Source organism: Aphelocoma coerulescens, chromosome 20, assembly GCF_041296385.1.
Source record: "Aphelocoma coerulescens isolate FSJ_1873_10779 chromosome 20, UR_Acoe_1.0, whole genome shotgun sequence".
NCBI classification, from domain to species: Eukaryota; Metazoa; Chordata; class Aves; order Passeriformes; family Corvidae; genus Aphelocoma; species Aphelocoma coerulescens.
In genome coordinates this window covers 770,643-781,541 of record NC_091033.1, presented here as the reverse complement: position 1 = coordinate 781,541, position 10,899 = coordinate 770,643, and the positions used below count along the sequence as shown (strand labels likewise).

At 51.2% G+C, this 10,899-nt stretch overlaps 1 pseudogene; it reads left to right on the top strand.

Moving 5' to 3' along the window:
* The first annotated feature begins 6,573 nt into the window (after positions 1–6,573).
* On the top strand, positions 6,574–8,780 carry LOC138121038 (CMP-N-acetylneuraminate-beta-galactosamide-alpha-2,3-sialyltransferase 2-like; annotated as a pseudogene).
* Positions 8,781–10,899: the final 2,119 nt, after the last annotated feature.

Here is a 10,899-nt window from a genome sequence, read left to right as displayed (position 1 = left end):
AAGTCTTGTTTATGGTCTAGTAGAAAAATATTTTGACAATGGATGTTTTAGGATTTTAGCCAATCACCCCAAGGGGTGGCTGATCCTTTGTCCAATTAGACTATGAAGAAAAAAGTCTATAAAAGTGTTTGTAAAATAATTAAATAAATCAATCTTGCTGCACAATTCCTGCCTGCTGGATCTTCTCTCCTCCTCCTTCCTATGGCTGTGGGACATGGTGATATACCCTAGGGCCTAGGCCTGCAGTAATATATGCCCTTGTGGGTATATGCCCTTCTCCACTGGTGCTGTGGGGATGTGCTGTCCCCTCCCCAGTGCTGCTGCTGTTGGGAGAGGCAACAGAGCACATATTTAGAGACAGGGCTGGGAAGCCAAAGCTGCAGGCAGAAACAGCAACATCATCGCAGTTCTGTTCCTTAGCCAGACAGGCTCCCACTGTCCTTTGCCCACTCAGCTTTCCCATGACATTTCCCACTTCCAAGAGTCCACTCTTCTTTCTGGGACACTCACCGTCTTGTTTGACCTCCTTTCTGAGAGTTCCAGATCTAACTAGAATAATTTCTCAAGTCAGACCTGTAAGCAGAGAAAAGAAAATCCCTAAATCCCTGCCTAGACATCTATGTCCATTCTTGCCTGGAGCTTTTCCCAGAAGCCCTGCTTAGCATCATCTTGCTGCTGTCCCCTGATCTGGTCTTGCTCTGTGTTTGGCTCCCCTGGGGCAATATCCAACCTTCCTTACTGGCTTGGCTCGGCTTTTTTTTTCTTTGTTGAGGACACAAGGAGCAGGAGAAGGCAACCTCTGCCTCCGAGCATCAAGCACAAGCACACATCCTCAGAGCCAGCACCTTGGTACTGCTCTGCTCCAAGCAGCCCAGCCTCACCAGTCCAGCTGCAGGTAAGGACAGAACAGGCTAAAGAGGGACAAGGAGCCAGACCATGGTGGTGTGAAGGGACCTGCTGGAGATCTGCAGCTACCTGCAGTAGATCAGGTTGTTGGTGGCTTTGTCTGGCTGAGTCTCATTCATGGGTCAGGCCAGCAGAGCCTCTCACTTAGACATGGGGCTGTGAGAGCTATGAGACCTGTGAGAGCTTCAACAGTACTCACAGACAAGCATCAGAGGGCTACCCACACCCTGGCTGTGAGATCCCAATGCCACCGGGCCAGGGTTATTCTCGGGTTTGCTGGGCTGTTGGAGATGCTGAATTTGGAGAAAAGAATAGCCCTGTCCCTAACTTTCAGGCTGTGGGTTTGTTTCCATGGATGCCCTCTGACAGAAGGATGCTCCCTGCTCTCACACACCCAGGCAGGGTAGCAGACTGAGGGCTGAGGCAGGGTCTTCCACACCACAGATCTTTGACAAAAGTGTAAATGCTGCCAGGAGCAGCCCCAGGGTCTCCAGGATGGAGATCTGGTCAGCTGGAGCCTCTGGGTGCATTGAGAAACCAGCCTCATTCCAGCAGAGCTCAGCAGTATGGGGAGCATGGCAGGGATGAAGGGTGCCAAGCATGATGCATAGCAGCTGCACCCTAAAGCTGGCAGCTCTTGGAGCACCTTAGAGCTGCACATCTCTCACCTCCTGGTAACATGCTTCTCATCCCAACCTCCACGCTATGTCCTGCTTCCTGACCATGTCCTCTTCCCCTGCTGCTGCTCTCCACCCTGTTCACAGTCCCCTCCCTTTCCAGCTCCCAGACTGATGGTGTGCTTGTTGCATTGCGTTGCCTGACAACTGTCTTGGGGTGACCTTATGATGTGTATCCCATATCGCTGCCTATGCCCAGAAATTAATTTTTGTGCCTTTCTATGCCTCTAAACTGAGCCTGAGAGGGGGAAGGAAAAAACTGAGCACAACTTTTTCAAAGTAGTTTGCAGCTTGTTCAACGTCACACAGAGATAAGGTTTTTTTCCAGCTGCGGCAGGGGAGGGAGGAGGCACCCGGCTTGCGGCTGCCCGGTCAGCTTTTGGCCAGTGGTTTAGCTTCTTTTTCTCCAAAGAGAGACTGAGAGTTGAATTTTTTTTTCCCCTTCCCTGGAATTTCGGATTTTCTCCCTTTTTCCACTGGACTGCTACAATATTAGAACACATCAGGACTTTCCACTGAGTGCAGAGGGCCTGGCCTTGGGCCAAGCCCCAGCTCCGAGGAGACCAACGGGAGGACTCTAACACTTTCCCAGGTTTTTCTCCACAGCGAGAGATTTTATTATTTAGCATTATTTTCCTTTTCCTGTGTGTTTGTTAAATAAATAGTTTTATCTCCTTCACTTTCCTTCGAGGAAAATTTATTTTTTCCCGAACCTGGTGGGGGAGGGGTGGTTGTGCCTTCTCTGAGAGGATATATTTCTAAATTTGGCCAAACCGGAACACAAAAAATGTTGCTGTTGTCCACCTGTGATGAAAATGTGAGGAGATGACCAGCCTGATTGTTGTTGTGCTTGAAAGCCATGGACCCCCTCTGCACATCTGACCAAGCACAGCAGAACAGTCTGGCCCACACTGATCCCTCCAGGAGCCAGATCCATGTTCTTGGGATGTATCACCCCTTCTTCCTCAGAAGAATAGTTTGATCCAGAGGCCAGGATCAGCTCAGCTCCCACATCTGCCAGTACTTTGTCCTGTTTGCTTTTGACCTGAGTTGGTGTTGGCCCTAGCAGTTTCCCTTTTCCGCAGTGCTGTGATTCCTTGGCATTGACATCTCCTTGCTAAGTGCTGGGAATGCTATCCCTGCGTTGTTTATGATTTCAGGTTTTTGGCAGATCACAGAGTGAAGTTCGGACATGGAGAAGAGCACAGTGTCCACACTGGCCCTGCTTCTCTGGGCTGCAGAGGACACCTTTCTCCCTGAGGACACTGCAAAGGCAGAGCCTGTGGGATATGCCCAGCCCTTGCCCTGGAGGGATCTCTGCTGAGACAAGAGATTTTGCAATCGCCCAGCAGGACTCCCTGAAGGGGCAGCCGCTTCTTGGGTCATGGCGAGGAAAAGTGGACCCACAATCCTTTGGGAGACACTATGCAGATCCTTCTGTAACCCATTGGTCTGTCCCAGACCCTCTGTAACCCATTGGTCTGTCCCAGACCCTCTGTAACCCATTGGTCCCCTGCTGATCCCCTGTATCCCTATAAAAAGAAGCCCCCTGGCTCTGTGCGGGGGAGAGCTCGTCCCTGGCTTTCCCCTTCGCCAGAGGGAACCAACAATAAAGCTACCTCTGTGCGGAACCAGCCACACGGGCCTTCTCGTCTCTCTCTCTGGTCTGGTTTGGCCTGGAGGCTGCCCTGCAGAGCTGAGCTGGAATCACAAGCTGAATCACTAAAGAGCTGATAGCCTCTGCAAGGGCCCTCCTTTGCCAGCAGCTGAGAGGAAGACACTGGGCCTCGGGAAGGCGATCCCTTCCGGGACCATCTCTCCGGACCAGTCACCTCTTCCTGGGTCAGAGCCACGGACCCCACCACCAGCTGAAATAGAGCCCTTTCCTTAGGGACACCTTGCTTGGGTTGCTTGGTCTTGAGGTTGTGCTGAGCAGCACTGCTGACTCCCTGTGCAGACCTGCCCTGAGAAACTGGGATCCCATACAGTGCACCTGCACATGCCTGGGGCCTGGTGCAAAGAATCAGCTGCCTCTGAAAGGATGCTCCAGCAGAGGGAGGATCTTCTGGATCCCTCTCCCAAACTCCCAGGAGATGACCTGCTACTTCTGCATTTCCTCTGCACATGAAACCTCCCAGTCCCTCATTCTTGCTCTTCACACCGTTGCCAGGGGCTTTGGGATCAGGACAGTGGAACTAGTTTGGTTTGTGTCTGATGAAGCTGTTCTCTCCTTATTGCAGAATCAACTGCTGCTCTGCAGGGTTCATGGTCTTTATGACTGTGGTGAGGATTGAGCACACTGGAGCTTGAGAATGCAAAGAAGTGGAGCCAGCATCACAGAGCCTGTGCTGTCCCTAATTCCTCTCACATGCTCTCACATGTTTCATTCTCTGTGTGTGTGTCTGTGTGTGTGTGTGTGTGTGTGTGTGTGTGATCCAGAAAATGTGTTTCGTAACAGCTCAGCCCTGCCTGGCTCCCCAGTAGTGGTGCAGACGCCCTTTGAGCCTGTCACCAAAAAATATAGACTGCATTTTGCAGTGCTGTTCTAGTTTGAGTTTCTAGATACTTCCTCTTTCCACCAAACCTCCTTGCAAAGCAAAGTGTTTACCTCCCCTTGGATAAAATTACTCACAGTTCAGCTTGCACTGCTTTTCCACTGGCTGTGCTTTTCTAATTGCTGAGCACATTTCACGTTCCTCTGTCCTCTCTGAGCCAAAATTACATCCAGGTGTGCAAGAGTCCTGGTGATGTGTTGGATGTATGAAGCTGTTGAGAGCTCTGCATTGTTGGTGTCAGTGAGCCATCCCAGCAGGACACAAAGGGGCAAGAGGGTAGTTCCACTCCAGGCAGCTTCTCCCACCTAGAAGAACTTCTTAATCATTAATTTCCTGCTTTGGCCTTGGGAACCTGACTAGGGCATTCAGCTTCTGGGCTGCATGGAGGAGCTGTGCTGGAATGCCAGAGTAGCAGGTACTGCGAAGAAGAGACAGCAGCTCTGACCTCACTGTACCACTCACAGTTCTCCCCCATGGCATGGTGCAACCCATGGCAGTTGCTGCACTTGCAACAAGCACTGGAGAGACTACCAAGCCCAGAAGCATCACCTTCGCCTGTTCATGCTCAGTGGAGCTTCCTCCAGGGAGGTGAGGGGACCTGGAGAACTGGCTGTGGACCAGAGGGTCATGACACCAGAAGCTTTCCCAGTTGTGAGGCTGTGGATCTCCTGACAGTTTTCCTTAGGGCTGAGTGGGGACAGACAGGTCTATGGCACTGAATGCAGACCAATGCAGGGGCTGAATGGCTGTGGCATGGTGGTTTGTGGCCAGTATCTCTGGACTGGGGCACCTCTGGACGCAGGGACAGTGGGATTCCTTGAGCTGCCATGGGTTGTGCAGGTGCATGTGGAAAGGTACCACCCACAGAGCAGGGGCTGCATGTGGCACAGAGAGGGATATGGGGCCACTCAAATCTGCCTGTCCAGAGACCTGCCTGCTCGAGCCACAGGAAATTGCAACAAGCCACATGAAGCATTCCCTGTGCTGAGTACCCTCTCTCTGGGCTTACCAAAGCAGCTGGTGCTGACCATACAGCCCTCAGCCTGCTCCCACCTCTCCATGAGCTGTGGCTTAAAAACCCCTGAGGCTCCCTGAGTGCCCAAACCAGCCCAGGGGACTGCTGGCAGCAGCAGCCTTTGCTTCCATCATGGCAAGTGCTTGTGCTTGCAGGAGGACAAAAGAATAAGTCACAGGGACTTGTGACTGCCAGCAGGGAGAGTGTGGGGGCTGTGGTAGTCGCCCTGACCCTGTGGGGGAGAAGAGCCAGCATTTCATGGCAGCTTCCTGCTTGGAAGAACCCACATCTGGGTTTCCAGTGCACTGGTAATGGCTTGTTTGTGCTTCCCCCTTTAATATGAGGTGATGGTTCATTAGCTTTTAGTAAGGACAGGCTGACACAGGGAGTACAACCTGCTGCAACCACCTGGGATCATGCAGATTCCATCCTGTTCCATCTCCCATCTCTGCTGGTTGCCTGGACCTCCTGGGGTAGCAGTTTTGCTGTCCTGGAGCATGTTCTGGGGGTCACATGTGAGTGCAGCAGGTCAGATGTCCATCAGGACTCCATTCTCCAGGAGCTGCAGAAAATGGTTCCTGTGGAGAAATGGAACTGGTGCTGACACATAGCAACTGAGGGAGGCACAGGGTGCTACTGTGAGAACATGAGGGGTTTTCTAGTACAGAGGGGACACCTCCACAAACCACCTGCATTGTCTTCTGACCCTGGGATGAAGGCTGCCCATGAAGCTCTGCTCTTCATTCTTGCCTTGGCTCACAGAAGCCAAGTCCTAAGTCACTGAGCACTTCATGAATTCCCTGAGGAATGGAAAACCCTTTTCGCTCTGACCTTAGGCTACATGAGTGCTTTTTGGTAGAGAACAGAAGTGTTCTTCCTGGCAATGATTCAGTGTCCTTGAAGCTGCAGAACCCCAGGACCACTAGGGTCGGAGCCGCATGGTGCTGGTATGGGGTCAGCCAGGGCAGAGGCTGTGGGGCTCCTTGCCCCAGCTCCTCTTCATGCATGGGGAGAAAGCCTCACTGCTAACATTGTGCACTTGGTAGGCGGATGTACACCACTCTGAATGGGAAGCTGGTGTTTGACTCGTGCCCAGGGTGATGATGCTTTGCTGCTTGTTCAGAGGTCAGTTTGCAGACCCTAAAAGTGTTGCAGGCAGAGAGCAGTTCCTTGTAGAGCACATGCTGCCAGCCAGCCCTGTCTGGCCTGAAGTAACTGCTGGCAGCAGCAGCCTCAGAACACAGCAATAACATCATCGAACAGTTAGAAAAGTAAATGAATATTAGGCTATTTCAGTTCCCTCAGGGTAGGTGAGCATTCAAGGGGTGTCCAGGAGGCTGGGCAGAGAGGGTGGGTAAAAAGGCATCCTGTGGTGTTGCTGACACTGGTCTTTGTGACATCACTGCAGGTGGCATGTGGGATGCTGTTCCAGAGGTACACAAAGGTGGTTCTGGCCCTGTGCCTGCTGCTGGTCCTGTGGCAATGTTTCTGAGCCCTCACAGATAGCCTTTCCATTGGGTTCACTCCCTCCTCCACACCCCTACTGCCTGCTGCACCACCCGTACCAACAGCTCTGCATAGTTTAATGCCCACCACAAGGCAGCCATAGGGCCTCTGCTGACGGGCGCAGACCACGAGCTCTCCTCGGATATGGTTCAGTGGTGACTGGTGAGGCAATGGGCAGGAGCTTGTGGCTCTTCCCAGGCTCCCTGAATCTGTTTGCAGTGGGGCAGGGCCAGGAACAGATGTGATGGGGATAAAGGAATGCAGAGATCCCAGCTCAGCTCTTCCTCCACCTCTTACCCTGCCCCCTGGGCTGTTCTACACCCTTTAACTAATATCCCATCTGTTTTTTCTGTCCTTTCCCAGGTCTCTGCTAGGAGAAATGGGGTTCTGTCTTCCTTTGGGTTACTGGTGGAGGGGCTAATGTCACTGTGCTTGCTCCTCTAGACCCCGCAGGGTGCCCCAAGTGGTGTCCACCTTCAGGCCATAATTCAGCAGCTCTTCACTGTCCTCTGGACCCTGACTGCTGATGTGTGGGACCCATCTCACTGCAGGACTTGTGTGGTGGTGGGAAATTCAGGGCAGCTGAAAGGGTCCAGCCACGGGCTGCTAATTGAGACTCATGACTGGATGCTGAGGTGGGTGACCTAAATGGATTTGGTCTCTTCTGGTCTTCCCAGTACCCTGACATGCCCCAGCTCCTGGCCATGCTGTTGAAATCTGCCAACACAAACCCTGTGATGGAGGTGGCTGGCTGACCCTGCTCTCTGGAGCCCTCCATCCTGGGACACACACAGGCCTTGTGTCACCCATGTCCTCTCTTTGCTGCTGGCTAGGGTGACCTGCTGTCCCTGGCTGGTGGGACCAAGAGCCTGCGACCAGCCAGCCACGCACCTTTGTTTTGGGACACACCATCCTGCTGTCCTTCAGGATGAACAGAGCAAAGATCACTGGCTTTGAGCTGGATGTTGGCATGAGAACAACCCATCACTTGATGTACCCAGAGAGTGCAGTGAACCTTAGGCCCAATGTCCACCTTGTCCTCGTCCCCTTCAAACCTCTGGACCTGCAGTGGGTGACCACCTCCTTCTCCACCAGAGAACTCACACAGTGTGTCAACTTTGGGGGATGGCATCTCTTGTGCTGGAAACCCTGCGGATGGCACAGTGTGGTCTAGGAGTTCTGGTGCCTCACTGGAGCCCTGGCACTAGTCCTGATGGCACAAAGGGTACTGGGCATCCCTCTGCCCTGCACTTTGGGTTAGTTGGGCATTGGCCTGTCCCCACAGGGCTCAGGCAACTCACAGTACCATACCCCTATGAGTGGGATGGCAGTTGTCCCCATAGCAGGGCCATGGGCTTGATATGTCCCTTCCTACAGCCAGGCCAGGGGATGCTGATGGGCCAGCCCAAGGGGCGGGGGATGCCACTGGGCTGTGTGCTGGCAGACAGTGGATATCCTCTGCAAAGAAAGAGGCCTCTTCAGCAGTGGGTGTACTACATGATTACTGCTTGCCTCTGCTTTTGCAGCACATATGTAAGAGTTAAACAGTACATCAAAGCTGACAGAAGCAAGGTAATGGCTCTGTGGGCTCCAGCTCCTCAGGAGCAGGCAGAACTCTGCCAGGCAGAGAGACAATGGCTGCACTGTGCTGGGCTGGCTGTCCTGTCGCAGCATTGGGTGGGGAGCACCCAATCGCTTCACTCCCCACTCAGGTGTTGATCCTGAGCCCAGCTTTCCTCAAGTACATCCATGACAACTGGACACAGCATCATGGGCGTAGATACCCCTCCACTGGCTTCACAGCCCTGCTCTTTGCCTTGCACACCTGCCAGCAGGTGACCACAGCCAGTGGGACCAGGCACTGCCACTGTACCTCCCCTGCACTGCTTGTCCATATGCTTGCAGTACACCCCAGCATCCACACAGCAATGGCTCTTGCTGGCATATGTACAGGTCTCTGTGTTCAGCTTTGGAGCAGACAGTGAAGGGAACTGGCACCACTACCGAGAAAAAAAATGCTGGTCCGGAGCCTTTTGCAGGACTAGAGTCCACGATGCTGATGTTGAATTCAGCCTCACCAAGAGACTGGCACGTAAAGGCAGGACCGTATTCTACAAGTGATGCATTTCCAAGAGCCAGGTGGTTTGGCCAGGAATGGGCCAAAGTGCACTGCCAGTGACTGTCCTAGCTCTTTAGCCTGCTGCTGCTCCCCATCACCTGGGCTCACAGACCCTGCAATTCACAAGGTTTCAGTACTGCTTATGCTGGTCCTATCAGCTGGGTACTGTGGGTGCCATTCTCCCACGGCACCAGGCATTTTGCATTTAGCTGGACATAGGGTGGGCATGATTCTGCCCATGCTGGTTGGGAGGGAGGAAGGGGAGATGGTGGGGCTGTAGGTGGGCATGGAGTCTGAGCTGCTGTGTGTGGCCCTGCAGGGCTGTGAAGCCATTGGGTGCCAGTAGTGGAGAGCAGCTGCTCAAAGGTGGCTGGCTGCATGACAGAGCTGACATTTCTACCCACAGATGGCTTTTGGGGAGGCTTATAGTTGTTCTCAGGAAACAAAGATGCCCCCCTCACCCTGCGCAGTCTTTTACTACGACTTCTTATAGTCTTTAGCTAAGGAAATATTTTTTAAATTTTATCAAGGAAGAGTAAGAAGGGAAAAATCAAACAGGCTGACAGAAGACAACAGAATCAAATTTGAAATGATCTTATGTCGAACAAGCTTTGAAAACACATGTGAACCACCATTTCCTTTGCTTTTTGACCCCTTACAACTTTGAAGAGGGCATGCCTGCAGAACAAGACTGCAGACCCTGGGGACTGAGCTCCCCAAAGGAGGTTCTTCATCTCCAGAGCAGGGTTAGCAGGATGTCTTTTATCACTTTCAGTCACTAACATCCTTGATCCAGACTCAGCTTTATCATGGTTCTTAGTCACATCGGCTTTCAGTCTATTAAATTACCAGAAATCTCATACTCATATCCTTCCTATTGATAGCAGAAGCCTGTATTACTTAACTATTAGCTTCATTATTTTCTGCCTCTCCAGGTAGAATCTCCATTTCTGTGTCTTCGATTTCTTCTCTCCACTATTTCTTTCCCATGATGAGTACAAGTATTGCACCTTCACCTTCCCTTCACCTTTCTTTAGGTGCTCAGGAGTGCTCTGAGCAATGATGTCCAATGCTTTTCTAAAGTTTACAGGCAATTGGCTTTCCTATCAAGGACAAGCCAGTCCTTGAGAGGAAACAGTGATAACTGTTTCACTGTGGGTTAAACTCTTGCTGCATTACTTCCATTCATTTTCTCTCTCCTGACTATTCTTACAAATTTAGTTACAAAGCTGGGTGCTCTGATGACCAGTTGAAGCTGTTCAGGTCACTTTTTGCTCCTGATGAAACATACAGATACTGTGTTCCCCTCCTCATGCTGTAGTAGTACTGTGTGATCCTGACCCCCTGGATTTATTAAATATTCTTGTAAAAAATACATTTAAAGCAAACCTGTTTTTCAATATTCTTGCTTGAAGATAATCATTCTCCTTACCCACACCACAAATTGCTCCTCTCCCCAATTGAAAAAACAGCAGTTTTTTAGATTCCCTAGTTTATAGGTTGTTGGGGTTCCTCCCCCTTGCCATGTGGTCCTGGCAGAGGGGCCCTGGGGTAGAGGCAGGGCCTACAGGGTTTCCCTACTCCGTGGTCAACCTCATTCCCCCTTGGTTGGTTGTGTTCCCCTGCCTGGGAAGGACCCTCTGGTCCCTTGATTGTTCAGTTCTTGGCCAAGTCGCTGACCAGGTGGCTGGAAAAATAAACATCTCTGAAAATATCTACCAAGAATTGGTCTATATATTCTTTTCCTCCTGGGCCTTGTTGTCTGATACACATTTTGCAAGAATCTCCAGTGCAACAATAGGTAAGTTCAACTAATTAAAAGAACCAACCACCTAGCAAAACCTGATTTAAAATGAATTACGAAACAGTTTTCTCTCTGCAGTATTTGATCCTGTGCCTGTCCAATTGCTTGGATCAAGATTAGAATCATACCAAAGCAAATCCAGATATGAAATTTAAGAGTAATCACTCTGTTTTACCTCAAATAAGGCAAGAATTCACAATTTTTTTTCCTCATTATTTTGAAATTTCTACCAATATAGTTCCACATACCAAGCACTTTACTCACTTGTGGAGATGATTTAACAGAAAAAAAGCACCATTATCATCACAATCGCTACG